The sequence below is a fragment of the Argopecten irradians genome, chromosome 9 (assembly GCF_041381155.1).
Source record: "Argopecten irradians isolate NY chromosome 9, Ai_NY, whole genome shotgun sequence".
In the NCBI taxonomy this organism is placed as follows: Eukaryota; Metazoa; Mollusca; class Bivalvia; order Pectinida; family Pectinidae; genus Argopecten; species Argopecten irradians.
In genome coordinates, this window is record NC_091142.1 from 2,576,942 (window position 1) to 2,597,205 (window position 20,264).

Below are 20,264 nucleotides of genomic sequence, written 5' to 3' on the forward strand. Positions count from 1 at the left end.
TTGTTCTGTCACCTATCTATTTAACATATCATCATTGTTCTGTCACCTATCTATTTAACATATTGTCATCATTGTTCTGTCACCTATCTATTTAACATATTGTCATCATTGTTCTGTCACCTATCTATTTAACATATCATCATTGTTCTGTCACCTATCTATTTAACATATTGTCATCATTGTTCTGTCACCTATCTATTTAACATATCATCATTGTTCTGTCACCTATCTATTTAACATATCATCATTGTTCTGTCACCTATCTATTTAACATATTGTCATCATTGTTCTGTCACCTATCTATTTAACATATCATCATTGTTCTGTCACCTATCTATTTAACATATCATCATTGTTCTGTCACCTATCTATTTAACATATCATCATTGTTCTGTCACCTATCTATTTAACATATTGTCATCATTGTTCTGTCACCTATCTATTTAACATATTGTCATCATTGTTCTGTCACCTATCTATTTAACATATTGTCATCATTGTTCTGTCACCTATCTATTTAACATATTGTCATCATTGTTCTGTCACCTATCTATTTAACATATTGTCACCATTGTTCTGTCACCTTTCTATTTAACATATCATCATTGTTCTGTCACCTATCTATTTAACATATCATCATTGTTCTGTCACCTATCTATTTAACATATTGTCATCATTGTTCTGTCACCTATCTATTTAACATATTGTCATCATTGTTCTGTCACCTATCTATTTAACATATTGTCATCATTGTTCTGTCACCTATCTATTTAACATATTGTCATCATTGTTCTGTCACCTATCTATTTAACATATCATCATTGTTCTGTCACCTTTCTATTTAACATATTGTCATCATTGTTCTGTCACCTATCTATTTAACATATTGTCATCATTGTTCTGTCACCTTTCTATTTAACATATTGTCAATGTTCTGTCACCTATCTATTTAACATATCATCAATGTTCTGTCATCTATCTATTTAAAATATTGTCATCATTGTTCTGTCACCTATCTATTTAACATATCATCAATGTTCTGTCACCTTTCTATTTAACATATCATCATTGTTCTGTCACCTATCTATTTAACATATTGTCATCATTGTTCTGTCACCTATCTATTTAACATATCATCATTGTTCTGTCACCTATCTATTTAACATATTGTCATCATTGTTCTGTCACCTATCTATTTAACATATTGTCATCATTGTTCTGTCACCTATCTATTTAACATATTGTCATCATTGTTCTGTCACCTATCTATTTAACATATTGTCATCATTGTTCTGTCACCTATCTATTTAACATATCATCATTGTTCTGTCACCTATCTATTTAACATATTGTCATCATTGTTCTGTCACCTATCTATTTAACATATTGTCATCATTGTTCTGTCACCTATCTATTTAACATGTCATCATTGTTCTGTCACCTACCTATTTAACATATTGTCATCATTGTTCTGTCACCTATCTATTTAACATATCATCATTGTTCTGTCACCTATCTATTTAACATATTGTCATCATTGTTCTGTCACCTATCTATTTAACATATCATCATTGTTCTGTCACCTATCTATTTAACATATTGTCATCATTGTTCTGTCACCTATCTATTTAACATATCATCATTGTTCTGTCACCTATCTATTTAACATATTGTCATCATTGTTCTGTCACCTATCTATTTAACATATTGTCATCATTGTTCTGTCACCTATCTATTTAACATATCATCATTGTTCTGTCACCTTTCTATTTAACATATCATCATTGTTCTGTCACCTATCTATTTAACATATTGTCATCATTGTTCTGTCACCTATCTATTTAACATATTGTCATCATTGTTCTGTCACCTATCTATTTAACATATTGTCACCAATGTTCTGTCACCTTTCTATTTAACATATTGTCATCATTGTTCTGTCACCTTTCTATTTAACATATTGTCATCATTGTTCTGTCACCTTTCTATTTAACATATTGTCATCATTGTTCTGTCACCTATCTATTTAACATATCATCATTGTTCTGTCACCTATCTATTTAACATATTGTCATCATTGTTCTGTCACCTTTCTATTTAACATATTGTCATCATTGTTCTGTCACCTATCTATTTAACATATTGTCATCATTGTTCTGTCACCTATCTATTTAACATATCATCATTGTTCTGTCACCTATCTATTTAACATATCATCATTGTTCTGTCACCTATCTATTTAACATATCATCATTGTTCTGTCACCTATCTATTTAACATATCATCATTGTTCTGTCACCTATCTATTTAACATATTGTCATCATTGTTCTGTCACCTATCTATTTAACATATCATCATTGTTCTGTCACCTATCTATTTAACATATTGTCATCATTGTTCTGTCACCTATCTATTTAACATATCATCATTGTTCTGTCACCTATCTATTTAACATATTGTCATCATTGTTCTGTCACCTATCTATTTAACATATTGTCATCATTGTTCTGTCACCTATCTATTTAACATATCATCATTGTTCTGTCACCTATCTATTTAACAATTATCATCATTGTTCTGTCACCTATCTATTTAACATATCATCATTGTTCTGTCACCTATCTATTTAACATATTGTCATCATTGTTCTGTCACCTATCTATTTAACATATTGTCATCATTGTTCTGTCACCTATCTATTTAACATATTGTCATCATTGTTCTGTCACCTATCTATTTAACATATTGTCATCATTGTTCTGTCACCTATCTATTTAACATATCATCATTGTTCTGTCACCTATCTATTTAACATATTGTCATCATTGTTCTGTCACCTATCTATTTAACATATTGTCATCATTGTTCTGTCACCTATCTATTTAACATATTGTCATCATTGTTCTGTCACCTATCTATTTAACATATTGTCATCATTGTTCTGTCACCTATCTATTTAACATATCATCATTGTTCTGTCACCTATCTATTTAACATATTGTCATCATTGTTCTGTCACCTATCTATTTAACATATTGTCATCATTGTTCTGTCACCTATCTATTTAACATATTGTCATCATTGTTCTGTCACCTATCTATTTAACATATCATCATTGTTCTGTCACCTATCTATTTAACATATCATCATTGTTCTGTCACCTATCTATTTAACATATTGTCATCATTGTTCTGTCACCTATCTATTTAACATATTGTCATCATTGTTCTGTCACCTATCTATTTAACATATCATCATTGTTCTGTCACCTATCTATTTAACATATTGTCATCATTGTTCTGTCACCTATCTATTTAACATATCATCATTGTTCTGTCACCTATCTATTTAACATATCATCATTGTTCTGTCACCTATCTATTTAACATATCATCATTGTTCTGTCACCTATCTATTTAACATATTGTCATCATTGTTCTGTCACCTATCTATTTAACATATTGTCATCATTGTTCTGTCACCTATCTATTTAACATATTGTCATCATTGTTCTGTCACCTATCTATTTAACATATCATCATTGTTCTGTCACCTATCTATTTAACATATCATCATTGTTCTGTCACCTATCTATTTAACACATATCATCATTGTTCTGTCACCTATCTATTTAACATATTGTCATCATTGTTCTGTCACCTATCTATTTAACATATCATCATTGTTCTGTCACCTATCTATTTAACATATTGTCATCATTGTTCTGTCACCTATCTATTTAACATATTGTCATCATTGTTCTGTCACCTATCTATTTAACATATCATCATTGTTCTGTCACCTATCTATTTAACATATTGTCATCATTGTTCTGTCACCTATCTATTTAACATATCATCATTGTTCTGTCACCTATCTATTTAACATATTGTCATCATTGTTCTGTCACCTTTCTATTTAACATATTGTCATCATTGTTCTGTCACCTTTCTATTTAACATATTGTCATCATTGTTCTGTCACCTATCTATTTAACATATCATCATTGTTCTGTCACCTATCTATTTAACATGTCATCATTGTTCTGTCACCTATCTATTTAACATATCATCATTGTTCTGTCACCTATCTATTTAACATATTTATTTAACATACATTGTTCTGTCACCTATTATTTAACATCATGTTCTGTCACCTATCTATTTAACATATTGTCATCATTGTTCTGTCACCTATCTATTTAACATATCATCATTGTTCTGTCACCTATCTATTTAACATATTGTCATCATTGTTCTGTCACCTATCTATTTAACATATCATCATTGTTCTGTCACCTATCTATTTAACATATTGTCATCATTGTTCTGTCACCTATCTATTTAACATATCATCATTGTTCTGTCACCTATCTATTTAACATATTGTCATCATTGTTCTGTCACCTATCTATTTAACATATTGTCATCATTGTTCTGTCACCTATCTATTTAACATATTGTCATCATTGTTCTGTCACCTTTCTATTTAACATATTGTCATCATTGTTCTGTCACCTATCTATTTAACATATCATCCATTGTTCTGTCACCTATCTATTTAACATATCATCATTGTTCTGTCACCTATCTATTTAACATATTGTCATCATTGTTCTGTCACCTATCTATTTAACATATCATCCATTGTTCTGTCACCTATCTATTTAACATATCATCATTGTTCTGTCACCTATCTATTTAACATATTGTCATCATTGTTCTGTCACCTATCTATTTAACATATTGTCATCATTGTTCTGTCACCTATCTATTTAACATATCATCATTGTTCTGTCACCTATCTATTTAACATATCATCATTGTTCTGTCACCTATCTATTTAACATATCATCATTGTTCTGTCACCTATCTATTTAACATATTGTCATCATTGTTCTGTCACCTATCTATTTAACATATCATCATTGTTCTGTCACCTATCTATTTAACATATTGTCATCATTGTTCTGTCACCTATCTATTTAACATATCATCATTGTTCTGTCACCTTTCTATTTAACATATTGTCATCATTGTTCTGTCACCTATCTATTTAACATATTGTCATCATTGTTCTGTCACCTATCTATTTAACATATTGTCATCATTGTTCTGTCACCTTTCTATTTAACATATCATCATTGTTCTGTCACCTATCTATTTAACATATTGTCATCATTGTTCTGTCACCTATCTATTTAACATATTGTCATCATTGTTCTGTCACCTATCTATTTAACATATCATCATTGTTCTGTCACCTATCTATTTAACATATTGTCATCATTGTTCTGTCACCTATCTATTTAACATATTGTCATCATTGTTCTGTCACCTATCTATTTAACATATTGTCATCATTGTTCTGTCACCTATCTATTTAACATATCATCATTGTTCTGTCACCTATCTATTTAACATATCATCATTGTTCTGTCACCTATCTATTTAACATATTGTCACCTGTCACCTATCTATTTAACATATCATCATTGTTCTGTCACCTATCTATTTAACATATCATCATTGTTCTGTCACCTATCTATTTAACATATCATCATTGTTCTGTCACCTATCTATTTAACATATCATCATTGTTCTGTCACCTATCTATTTAACATATTGTCATCATTGTTCTGTCACCTATCTATTTAACATATTGTCATCATTGTTCTGTCACCTATCTATTTAACATATTGTCATCATTGTTCTGTCACCTATCTATTTAACATATCATCATTGTTCTGTCACCTATCTATTTAACATATTGTCATCATTGTTCTGTCACCTATCTATTTAACATATTGTCATCATTGTTCTGTCACCTATCTATTTAACATATCATCATTGTTCTGTCACCTATCTATTTAACATATTGTCATCATTGTTCTGTCACCTATCTATTTAACATATTGTCATCATTGTTCTGTCACCTATCTATTTAACATATCATCATTGTTCTGTCACCTATCTATTTAACATATTGTCATCATTGTTCTGTCACCTATCTATTTAACATATCATCATTGTTCTGTCACCTATCTATTTAACATATCATCATTGTTCTGTCACCTATCTATTTAACATATTGTCATCATTGTTCTGTCACCTATCTATTTAACATATTGTCATCATTGTTCTGTCACCTTTCTATTTAACATATTGTCATCATTGTTCTGTCACCTATCTATTTAACATATTGTCATCATTGTTCTGTCACCTATCTATTTAACATATTGTCACCATTGTTCTGTCACCTATCTATTTAACATATCATCATTGTTCTGTCACCTATCTATTTAACATATCATCATTGTTCTGTCACCTATCTATTTAACATATTGTCATCATTGTTCTGTCACCTATCTATTTAACATATTGTCATCATTGTTCTGTCACCTATCTATTTAACATATCATCATTGTTCTGTCACCTATCTATTTAACATATCATCATTGTTCTGTCACCTATCTATTTAACATATCATCATTGTTCTGTCACCTATCTATTTAACATATCATCATTGTTCTGTCACCTATCTATTTAACATATTGTCATCATTGTTCTGTCACCTATCTATTTAACATATCATCATTGTTCTGTCACCTATCTATTTAACATATTGTCATCATTGTTCTGTCACCTATCTATTTAACATATTGTCATCATTGTTCTGTCACCTATCTATTTAACATATCATCATTGTTCTGTCACCTATCTATTTAACATATTGTCATCATTGTTCTGTCACCTATCTATTTAACATATCATCATTGTTCTGTCACCTATCTATTTAACATATTGTCATCATTGTTCTGTCACCTATCTATTTAACATATTGTCATCATTGTTCTGTCACCTATCTATTTAACATATCATCATTGTTCTGTCACCTATCTATTTAACATATCATCATTGTTCTGTCACCTATCTATTTAACATATCATCATTGTTCTGTCACCTATCTATTTAACATATTGTCATCATTGTTCTGTCACCTATCTATTTAACATATCATCATTGTTCTGTCACCTATCTATTTAACATATTGTCATCATTGTTCTGTCACCTATCTATTTAACATATTGTCATCATTGTTCTGTCACCTATCTATTTAACATATTGTCATTGTTCTGTCACCTATCTATTTAACATATTGTCATCATTGTTCTGTCACCTATCTATTTAACATATCATCATTGTTCTGTCACCTATCTATTTAACATATTGTCATCATTGTTCTGTCACCTATCTATTTAACATATTGTCATCATTGTTCTGTCACCTATCTATTTAACATATTGTCATCATTGTTCTGTCACCTATCTATTTAACATATTGTCACCATTGTTCTGTCACCTATCTATTTAACATATTGTCACCATTGTTCTGTCACCTATCTATTTAACATATTGTCATCATTGTTCTGTCACCTATCTATTTAACATATCATCATTGTTCTGTCACCTATCTATTTAACATATTGTCATCATTGTTCTGTCACCTATCTATTTAACATATTCATCATTGTTCTGTCACCTATCTATTTAACATATTGTCATCATTGTTCTGTCACCTATCTATTTAACATTGTCATCATTGTTCTGTCACCTATCTATTTAACATATCATCATTGTTCTGTCACCTATCTATTTAACATATTGTCATCATTGTTCTGTCACCTATCTATTTAACATATCATCATTGTTCTGTCACCTATCTATTTAACATATTGTCATCATTGTTCTGTCACCTATCTATTTAACATATCATCATTGTTCTGTCACCTATCTATTTAACATATCATCATCATTGTTCTGTCACCTATCTATTTAACATATTGTCATCATTGTTCTGTCACCTATCTATTTAACATATCATCATTGTTCTGTCACCTTTCTATTTAACATATCATCATTGTTCTGTCACCTATCTATTTAACATATTGTCATCAATGTTCTGTCACCTATCTATTTAACATATGTCATCATTGTTCTGTCACCTATCTATTTAACATATCATCATTGTTCTGTCACCTATCTATTTAACATATTGTCATCATTGTTCTGTCACCTATCTATTTTAACATATCATCATTGTTCTGTCACCTATCTATTTAACATATTGTCATCATTGTTCTGTCACCTATCTATTTAACATATTGTCATCATTGTTCTGTCACCTATCTATTTAACATATCATCATTGTTCTGTCACCTATCTATTTAACATATCATCATTGTTCTGTCACCTATCTATTTAACATATTGTCATCATTGTTCTGTCACCTATCTATTTAACATATCATCATTGTTCTGTCACCTATCTATTTAACATATTGTCATCATTGTTCTGTCACCTATCTATTTAACATATCATCATTGTTCTGTCACCTATCTATTTAACATATCATCATTGTTCTGTCACCTATCTATTTAACATATTGTCATCATTGTTCTGTCACCTATCTATTTAACATATCATCATTGTTCTGTCACCTATCTATTTAACATATCATCATTGTTCTGTCACCTATCTATTTAACATATCATCATTGTTCTGTCACCTATCTATTTAACATATCATCATTGTTCTGTCACCTTTCTATTTAACATATTATCATCATTGTTCTGTCACCTATCTATTTAACATATTGTCATCATTGTTCTGTCACCTATCTATTTAACATATTGTCATCATTGTTCTGTCACCTATCTATTTAACATATTATCATCATTGTTCTGTCACCTATCTATTTAACATATCATCATTGTTCTGTCACCTATCTATTTAACATATTGTCATCATTGTTCTGTCACCTATCTATTTAACATATTGTCATCATTGTTCTGTCACCTATCTATTTAACATATTGTCATCATTGTTCTGTCACCTATCTATTTAACATATTGTCATCATTGTTCTGTCACCTATCTATTTAACATATTGTCATCATTGTTCTGTCACCTATCTATTTAACATATTGTCATCATTGTTCTGTCACCTATCTATTTAACATATCATCATTGTTCTGTCACCTATCTATTTAACATATTGTCATCATTGTTCTGTCACCTATCTATTTAACATATCATCATTGTTCTGTCACCTATCTATTTAACATATCATCATTGTTCTGTCACCTATCTATTTAACATATTGTCATCATTGTTCTGTCACCTATCTATTTAACATATTGTCATCATTGTTCTGTCACCTATCTATTTAACATATCATCATTGTTCTGTCACCTATCTATTTAACATATTGTCATCATTGTTCTGTCACCTATCTATTTAACATATCATCATTGTTCTGTCACCTATCTATTTAACATATTGTCATCATTGTTCTGTCACCTATCTATTTAACATATTGTCATCATTGTTCTGTCACCTATCTATTTAACATATCATCATTGTTCTGTCACCTATCTATTTAACATATTGTCATCATTGTTCTGTCACCTATCTATTTAACATATTGTCATCATTGTTCTGTCACCTATCTATTTAACATATCATCATTGTTCTGTCACCTATCTATTTAACTATCATCATTGTTCTGTCACCTATCTATTTAACATATATCATCATTGTTCTGTCACCTATCTATTTAACATATTGTCATCATTGTTCTGTCACCTATCTATTTAACATATTGTCATCATTGTTCTGTCACCTTTCTATTTAACATATTGTCATCATTGTTCTGTCACCTATCTATTTAACATTATCATCAATGTTCTGTCACCTATCTATTTAACATATCATCATTGTTCTGTCACCTATCTATTTAACATATCATCATTGTTCTGTCACCTATCTATTTAACATATCATCATTGTTCTGTCACCTATCTATTTAACATATTGTCATCATTGTTCTGTCACCTATCTATTTAACATATTGTCATCATTGTTCTGTCACCTATCTATTTAACATATCATCATTGTTCTGTCACCTATCTATTTAACATTGTCATCATTGTTCTGTCACCTATCTATTTAACATATCATCATTGTTCTGTCACCTATCTATTTAACATATCATCATTGTTCTGTCACCTATCTATTTAACATATCATCATTGTTCTGTCACCTATCTATTTAACATATTGTCATCATTGTTCTGTCACCTATCTATTTAACATATCATCATTGTTCTGTCACCTATCTATTTAACATATCATCATTGTTCTGTCACCTATCTATTTAACATATTGTCATCAATGTTCTGTCACCTATCTATTTAACATATCATCATTGTTCTGTCACCTATCTATTTAACATATCATCATTGTTCTGTCACCTATCTATTTAACATATTGTCATCATTGTTCTGTCACCTATCTATTTAACATATTGTCATCATTGTTCTGTCACCTATCTATTTAACATATTGTCATCATTGTTCTGTCACCTTTCTATTTAACATATCATCATTGTTCTGTCACCTATCTATTTAACATATTGTCATCATTGTTCTGTCACCTATCTATTTAACATATTGTCATCATTGTTCTGTCACCTATCTATTTAACATATCATTCATTGTTCTGTCACCTATCTATTTAACATATTGTCATCATTGTTCTGTCACCTTTCTATTTAACATATCATCATTGTTCTGTCACCTATCTATTTAACATATTGTCATCATTGTTCTGTCACCTATCTATTTAACATATTGTCATCAATGTTCTGTCACCTATCTATTTAACATATTGTCATCATTGTTCTGTCACCTTTCTATTTAACATATTGTCATCATTGTTCTGTCACCTATCTATTTAACATATTGTCATCATTGTTCTGTCACCTATCTATTTAACATATCATCATTGTTCTGTCACCTATCTATTTAACATATCATCATTGTTCTGTCACCTATCTATTTAACATATTGTCATCATTGTTCTGTCACCTTTCTATTTAACATATTGTCATCATTGTTCTGTCACCTTTCTATTTAACATATCATCATTGTTCTGTCACCTATCTATTTAACATATCATCATTGTTCTGTCACCTTTCTATTTAACATATTGTCATCATTGTTCTGTCACCTATCTATTTAACATATCATCATTGTTCTGTCACCTTTCTATTTAACATATCATCATTGTTCTGTCACCTATCTATTTAACATATCATCATTGTTCTGTCACCTATCTATTTAACATATTGTCATCATTGTTCTGTCACCTATCTATTTAACATATCATCATTGTTCTGTCACCTTTCTATTTAACATATTGTCATCATTGTTCTGTCACCTATCTATTTAACATATCATCATTGTTCTGTCACCTTTCTATTTAACATATTGTCATCATTGTTCTGTCACCTATCTATTTAACATATCATCATTGTTCTGTCACCTATCTATTTAACATATTGTCATCAATGTTCTGTCACCTATCTATTTAACATATCATCATTGTTCTGTCACCTATCTATTTAACATATTGTCATCATTGTTCTGTCACCTATCTATTTAACATATCATCATTGTTCTGTCACCTATCTATTTAACATATCATCATTGTTCTGTCACCTATCTATTTAACATATCATCATTGTTCTGTCACCTATCTATTTAACATATTGTCATCATTGTTCTGTCACCTATCTATTTTACATCAACATATTGTCATCATTGTTCTGTCACCTATCTATTTAACATATTGTCATCATTGTTCTGTCACCTATCTATTTAACATATCATCATTGTTCTGTCACCTATCTATTTAACATATCATCATTGTTCTGTCACCTATCTTATTTAACATATTGTCATCAATGTTCTGTCACCTATCTATTTAACATATTGTCATCATTGTTCTGTCACCTATCTATTTAACATATCATCATTGTTCTGTCACCTATCTATTTAACATATTGTCATCATTGTTCTGTCACCTATCTATTTAACATATTGTCACCAATGTTCTGTCACCTATCTATTTAACATATTGTCATCATTGTTCTGTCACCTATCTATTTAACATATCATCATTGTTCTGTCACCTTTCTATTTAACATATCATCATTGTTCTGTCACCTATCTATTTAACATATCATCATTGTTCTGTCACCTATCTATTTAACATATCATCAATGTTCTGTCACCTTTCTATTTAACATATCATCATTGTTCTGTCACCTATCTATTTAACATATCATCATTGTTCTGTCACCTATCTATTTAACATATCATCATTGTTCTGTCACCTATCTATTTAACATATTGTCATCATTGTTCTGTCACCTATCTATTTAACATATCATCATTGTTCTGTCACCTTTCTATTTAACATATTGTCATCAATGTTCTGTCACCTATCTATTTAACATATCATCATTGTTCTGTCACCTATCTATTTAACATATCATCATTGTTCTGTCACCTATCTATTTAACATATCATCATTGTTCTGTCACCTATCTATTTAACATATCATCATTGTTCTGTCACCTATCTATTTAACATATTGTCATCATTGTTCTGTCACCTTCTATTTAACATATCATCATTGTTCTGTCACCTATCTATTTAACATATTGTCATCAATGTTCTGTCACATTATCTATTTAACATATCTCATCAATGTTCTGTCACCTTTCTATTTAACATATCATCATTGTTCTGTCACCTATCTATTTAACATATCATCATTGTTCTGTCACCTATCTATTTAACATATTGTCATTTGCCATTATTCTGTCACTATCTATTTAACATAATCAATTTCTGTACTATTTTAAACATATCATCAATGTTCTGTCACCTTTCTAAACATACCATGTTCTGTCACCATCTATTTTAGCAATAGAAGTCATTGTTCTGTCACAATCTACTTATCTATTTGTCCAATTCTGTCACCAATCAATGCTACTAATTTTAAAATGAAGATTGTACGGAAGTTATAGAGATGTATAAAAGTGGAAGTACACAAGTCTTCCAAGTCCCAGACCAAAGACATGTACTTACTGAGTAGACATTGAGTCTCCAATTCAGACAAGAGACATGTACTTACAAAGTAGACTTTGAGTCTCCAATTCAGACCAGAGACATGTACTTACTAAGTAGACTTTGAGTCTCCAATTCAGACCAGAGACATGTACTTACTAAGTAGAAATTGAGTCTCCAATTCAGACCAGAGACATGTACTTACTGAGTAGACATTGAGTCTCCAATTCAGACCAGAGATATGTACTTACTGGGTACACATTGAGTCTCCAATTCAGACCAGAGACATGTACTTACTGGGTAGACTTTGAGTCTCCAATTCAGACAAGAGACATGTACTTACTGGGTAGACATTGAGTCTCCAATTCAGACCAGAGACATGTACTTACTGGGTACACCTTGAGTCTCCAATTCAGACAAGAGACATGTACTTACTAAGTAGACATTGGGTCCCAATTCAGACCAGAGACATGTTCTTACTGAGTAGACTTTGAGTCTCCAATTTAGACAAGAGACATGTACTTACTGGGTAGACCTTGAAGTCTCCAATTCAGACCAGATGTACTTGCTGACATGTATCCATTCAGACTGGGTACTGGGTACACCTTGAGTCTCCAATTCAGACCAGAGACATGTACTTACTGAGTAGACTTTGAGTCTCTAATTCAGACAAGAGATGTGTACTAACTGAGTCGACCTTGAGTCTCCAATTCAGACCAGAGACATGTACTTACTGGGTAGACTTTGAGTCTCCAAATCAGACAAGAGATGTGTACTAACTGTGTACACCTTGAGTCTCCAATTCAGACCAGAGACATGTACTTACTGGGTACACCTTGAGTCTCCAATTCAGACAAGAGATGTGTACTTACTGGGTACACCTTGAGTCTCCAATTCAGACAAGAGATGTGTACTAACTGGGTAGACATTGAGTCTCCAATTCAGACAAGAGATGTGTACTAACTGGGTACACCTTGAGTCTCCAATTCAGACAAGAGATGTGTACTAACTGGGTAGACATTGAGTCTCCAATTCAGACCAGAGACATGTACTTACTGGGTACACCTTGAGTCTCCAATTCAGACCAGAGACATGTACTTACTGAGTAGACTTTGAGTCTCCAATTCAGACAAGAGACATGTACTTACTGGGTAGACCTTGAGTCTCCAATTCAGACCAGAGACATGTACTTACTGGGTAGACCTTGAGTCTCCAATTCAGACCAGAGACATGTACTTACTGGGTAGACCTTGAGTCTCCAATTCAGACAAGAGATGTGTACTAACTGGGTAGACATTGAGTCTCCAATTCAGACAAGAGATGTGTACTAACTGGGTAGACCTTGAGTCTCCAATTCAGACAAGAGATGTGTACTAACTGGGTACACATTGAGTCTCCAATTCAGACCAGAGACATGTACTTACTGGGTAGACCTTGAGTCTCCAATTCAGACCAGAGACATGTACTTACTGGGTAGACCTTAAGAGTCTCCAATTCAGACCAGAGACATGTACTTACTGGGTAGACCTTGAGTCTCCAATTCAGACCAGAGACATGTACTTACTGGGTAGACTTTGAGTCTCCAATTCAGACCAGAGACATGTACTTACTGGGTAGACTTTGAGTCTCCAATTCAGACCAGAGACATGTACTTACTGGGTAGACTTTGAGTCTCCAATTCAGACCAAGAGATGTGTTACTACTACTGAGTAGACCTTGAGTCTCCAATTCAGACCAGAGACATGTACTTACTGGGTAGACCTTGAGTCTCCAATTCAGCTACCAAGAGACATGTACTTACTGGGTAGACTTTGAGTCTCCAATTCAGACCAGAGACATGTACTTACTGGGTAGACCTTGAGTCTCCAATTCAGACCAGAGATGTGTACTTACTGGGTAGACTTTGAGTCTCCAATTCAGACCAGAGACATGTACTTACTGGGTAGACTTTGAGTCTCCAATTCAGACCAGAGACATGTACTTACTGGGTAACTATGAGTCTCAATTCAGACCAGAGACATGTAGGTAAACTGGGTAGACTTGAGTCTCCAATTCAGACAGAGACATGTACTTACAGGGGTAGACTTTGAGTCTCCAATTCAGACCAGAGACATGTACAGGTTGTTGTACTAACTGGATCAGCTCTGTTGTAACTAACTATACATGTTCTTCATCTAACAAAAGTGCTGGTTTAATCGTTATTGTTGGAACAATCTCACTACAATCTAAAATTAACTGTCAGGTAACTATTGGTGTTGTAACTAACTATACCGGTGTAGGTAACTAACTATACAGGTGTTCGTAACTAACTATACAGGTGTTGTAACTAACTATACAGGTGTTGTAACTAACTGTACAGGTAGTTATAACTAACTATACAGGTGTGTAACTAACCGTACAGGTGTGTAACTAACTAGTACAGGTGTTGTGTAACTAACTATACAGGTGTTGTAACTAACTACTACAGGTGTTGTGTTGTAACTAACTGTACAGGTGTTGTAACTAACTATACAGGTGTCAGTAACTAACTATACAGGTGTCAGTGACTAACTATACAGGTGTTGTAACTAACTATACAGGTGTTGTAACTAACCGTACAGGTATTGTTACTAACTTTAAAGGTGTTGTAACTAACTATACAGGTGTTGTAACTAACAGTACAGTGTAGTTAACTAACTATACAGGTGTTTTAACTAACTATACAGGTGTTGTAACTAACGTACAGGTGTTGTAACTAACTATACAGGTGTTGTAACTAACTATACAGGTGTTGTAACTAACTATACAGGTGTAACTATACAGGTGTTGTAACTAACTATAACAGGTGTTGTAACTAACTTATACAGGTGTTGTAACTAACTATACAGGTGTAGGTAACTAACTATACAGGTGTTGTAACTAACTATACAGGTGTTGTAACTAACTAACAGGTGTTGTAACTAACTATACAGGTGTGTAACTAACTATACAGGTGTTGTAACTAATATACAGGTGTTGTAACTAACTATACAGGTGTCAGTAACTAACTATACAGGTGTTTTAACTAACTATACAGGTGTCAGTAACTAACTATACAGGTGGTTATAACTAACTATACAGGTGTTGTAACTAAACCTGTACAGGTTTTTATAACTAACTATACAGGTGTTTTGTAACTAACTATACAGGTGTTGTAACTAACTATACAGGTGTTGTAACTAACTATACAGGTGTTGTAACTAACTATACAGGTGTCAGTAACTAACTATACAGGTGTCAGTAACTAACTATACAGGTGTTGTAACTAACTATACAGGTGTTGTAACTAACTATACAGGTGTCAGTAACTAACTATACAGGTGTTGTAACTAACTATACAGGTGTTGTAACTAACTATACAGGTGTTGTAACTAACTGTACAGGTGTTGTAACTAACTATACAGGTGTTGTAACTAACTATACAGGTGTAGGTAACTAACTATACAGGTGTAGGTAACTAACTATACAGGTGTTGTAACTAACTATACAGGTGTTGTAACTAACTATACAGGTGTTGTAACTAACTATACAGGTGTTGTAACTAACTATACAGGTGTTGTAACTAACTATACAGGTGTTGTAACTAACTATACAGGTGTTGTAACTAACTATACAGGTGTTGTAACTAACTATACAGGTGTTGTAACTAACTATACAGGTGTAGGTAACTAACTATACAGGTGTTGTAACTAACTATACAGGTGTTGTAACTAACTATACAGGTGTTGTAACTAACTATACAGGTGTTGTAACTAACTATACAGGTGTTGTAACTAACTATACAGGTGTTGTAACTAACTATACAGGTGTTGTAACTAACTATACAGGTGTTGTAACTAACTATACAGGTGTTGTAACTAACTATACAGGTGTTGTAACTAACTATACAGGTGTTGTAACTAACCGTACAGGTGTTGTTACTAACTTTACAGGTGTTGTAACTAACTATACAGGTGTTGTAACTAACCGTACAGGTGTAGGTAACTAACTATACAGGTGTTGTAACTAACTATACAGGTGTTGTAACTAACCGTACAGGTGTTGTAACTAACTATACAGGTGTTGTAACTAACTATACAGGGTGTAGTAACTAACTATACAGGTGTTGTAACTAACTATACAGGTGTTGTAACTAACTATACAGGTGTTGTAACTAACTATACAGGTGTTGTAACTAACATACAGGTGTGTTGTAACTAACTATACAGGTGTTGTAACTAACTATACAGGTGTTGTAACTAACTATACAGGTGTTGTAACTAACTATACAGGTGTCAGTAACTAACTATACAGGTGTTGTAACTAACTATACAGGTGTTGTAACTAACTATACAGGTGTTGTAACTAACTATACAGGTGTCAGTAACTAACTATACAGGTGTTTTAACTAACTATACAGGTGTCAGTAACTAACTATACAGGTGTCAGTGACTAACTATACAGGTGTTGTAACTAACTGTACAGGTATTGTAACTAACTTTAAAGGTGTTGTAACTAACTATACAGGTGTTGTAACTAACCGTACAGGTGTAGGTAATTAACTATACAGGTGTTGTAACTAACTATACAGGTGTTGTAACTAACTATACAGGTGTTGTAACTAACTATACAGGTGTTGTAACTAACTATACAGGTGTCAGTAACTAACTATACAGGTGTTGTAACTAACTATACAGGTGTTGTAACTAACTATACAGGTGTTGTAACTTACTGTACAGGTGTTGTAACTAACCGTACAGGTGTTGTAACTAACTATACAGGTGTAGGTAACTAACTATACAGGTGTAGGTAACTAACTATACAGGTGTAGGTAACTAACTATACAGGTGTAGGTAACTAACTATACAGGTGTAGGTAACTAACTATACAGGTGTAGGTAACTAACTATACAGGTGTAGGTAACTAACTATAATGGTGTTGTGACTAACTATACAGGTGTAGGTAACTAACTATACAGGTGTTGTAACTAACCTTACAGGTGTTGTAACTAACCTTACAGGTGTTGTAACTAACTATACAGGTGTAGGTAACTAACTATACAGGTGTCAGTAACTAACTATACAGGTGTTGTAACTAACTATACAGGTGTTGTAACTAACTATACAGGTGTTGTAACTAACTATACAGGTGTTGTAACTAACCTTACAGGTGTTGTAACTAACTATACAGGTGTCAGTAACTAACTATACAGGTGTTGTAACTAACTATACAGGTGTTGTAACTAACTGTACAGGTGTTGTAACTAACTGTACAGGTGTTGTAACTAACTGTACAGGTGTTGTAACTAACTATACAGGTGTTGTAACTAACTATACAGGTGTTGTAACTAACTATACAGGTGTCAGTAACTAACTATACAGGTGTCAGTAACTAACTATACAGGTGTTGTAACTAACTATACAGGTGTTGTAACTAACTATACAGGTGTTGTAACTAACTATACAGGTGTTGTAACTAACTATACAGGTGTCAGTAACTAACTATACAGGTGTTGTAACTAACTATACAGGTGTTGTAACTAACTATACAGGTGTTGTAACTAACTGTACAGGTGTTGTAACTAACCGTACAGGTGTTGTAACTAACTATACAGGTGTAGGTAACTAACTATACAGTTGTAGGTAACTAACTATACAGGTGTTGTAACTAACTATAATGGTGTTGTAACTAACTATAATGGTGTTGTAACTAACTATACAGGTGAAGGTAACTAACTATACAGGTGTTGTAACTAACCGTACAGGTGTTGCAACTAACTATACAGGTGTTGTAATAACCTTACAGGTGTTGTAACTAACTATACAGGTGTAGGTAACTAACTATACAGGTGTTGTAACTAACTATAATGGTGTTGTTACTAACCGTACAGGTGTTGTAACTAACTATACAGGTGTTGTAACTAACTATACAGGTGTAGGTAACTAACTATACAGGTGTTGTAACTAACTATACAGGTGTTATAACTAACTATACAGGTGTTGTAACTAACCGTACAGGTATTGTAACTAACCGTACAGGTGTAGGTAACTAACTATACAGGTGTTGTAACTAACTATACTAGTGTATGTAGCTAACTATACAGGTGTTGTAACTAACTATACAGGTGTTGTAACTAACTATACAGGTGTAGGTAACTTACTATACAGGTGTTGTAACTAACTATACAGGTGTTGTAACTAACTATACTAGTGTATGTAGCTAACTATACAGGTGTAGGTAACTAATTGTACAGGTGTTGTAACTAAAACAAGAGGCCCATGGGCCTTAACGGTCATCTGACTCATTGCACAAAACAACAAAGTCACAGTATAAAGTATTGGTTAATGATTAATATAAACAATACAATATAAGGAGGAGTCAGATTTTAAAGCCAAATTTCAGCAAAGTTTCCATTTTGGACATCCGCCATACTATCCCCATGGGTCTTAGCTCGGTCCTTTATAAAATATGATTGTCCTCAACTAAAGTTCCCCTTCTTAATCAATTAAAACCCCCATAGACCAATTTTCCTTGAGATCGGAGACTGAAACCTGAAAACAGGAAGTGGGCCAGCGGCCATCATGGAATACCAAAATCTTTATAAAAATATTTGCATGTTGTTTGGCATCAATTTAAATACCTGTAGACCAATTTTCATTGAGATCGGAGAACGAAATCTGAAAACAGGAAGTGGGCCAGCTAAAATTAAGAAAATTTGCCCTTTTGGGGCCCCATCCCTCAGCCCCTAGGGGTCGGACCAGGCTCATTTATATAAAATATGATTGTCATTCCCAAATGATGTTTCACACCAAATATGGATGAAATCCATCTAAAGATGATGGAGGAGTAGGATTTTAAAGCTTAAATTAAGAAAATTTTCCCTTTTGGGGCCCCATCCCTCAGACCCTAGGGTTCGGACCAGGCTCATTTATATAAAATATGATTGTCCTTCCCCAATGTTATTTTACACAAAATATAGATGAAATCCATTCAAGGATGAAGGAGGAGTAGGATTTTAAAGCTAAAATTAAGAAAGTTTGCCCTTTTTTGGGCCCCATCCCTCAGCCTCTAGGGGTCGGACCAGGCTCATTTATATAAAATATGATTGTCCTTCCCCAATGATGTTTCACACCAAATATGGATGAAATCCATCCAAGGATGAAGGAGGAGTAGGATCTAGCTTCAATTAAGAAAATTTGCCCTTTTGGAGCCCCGCCCCTCTGCCCCTAGGGGTCGGATCTATCTCATTTATATAAAATATGATTGTCCTTCCCAAATGATGTTTCACACC

The 20,264-nt window shown here is 32.6% G+C and overlaps 1 protein-coding gene across 1 annotated transcript in view; it reads right to left on the reverse strand.

Annotated features, from left to right (window-relative positions):
* LOC138331171 (E3 ubiquitin-protein ligase TRIM37-like) overlaps positions 1-14,996 on the reverse strand; it is a 32,248-nt gene extending 17,252 nt beyond the window's left edge. The window contains exons 1-2 of the mRNA XM_069278643.1: positions 14,979-14,996; positions 14,633-14,651 (exon numbers count right to left, since the gene is read on the reverse strand). The gene's annotated coding sequence lies outside the window, so the exon portion shown is untranslated. The remainder of the gene's footprint in view (positions 1-14,632; positions 14,652-14,978) is intronic.
* Between the last annotated feature and the right edge of the window lie 5,268 nt (positions 14,997-20,264).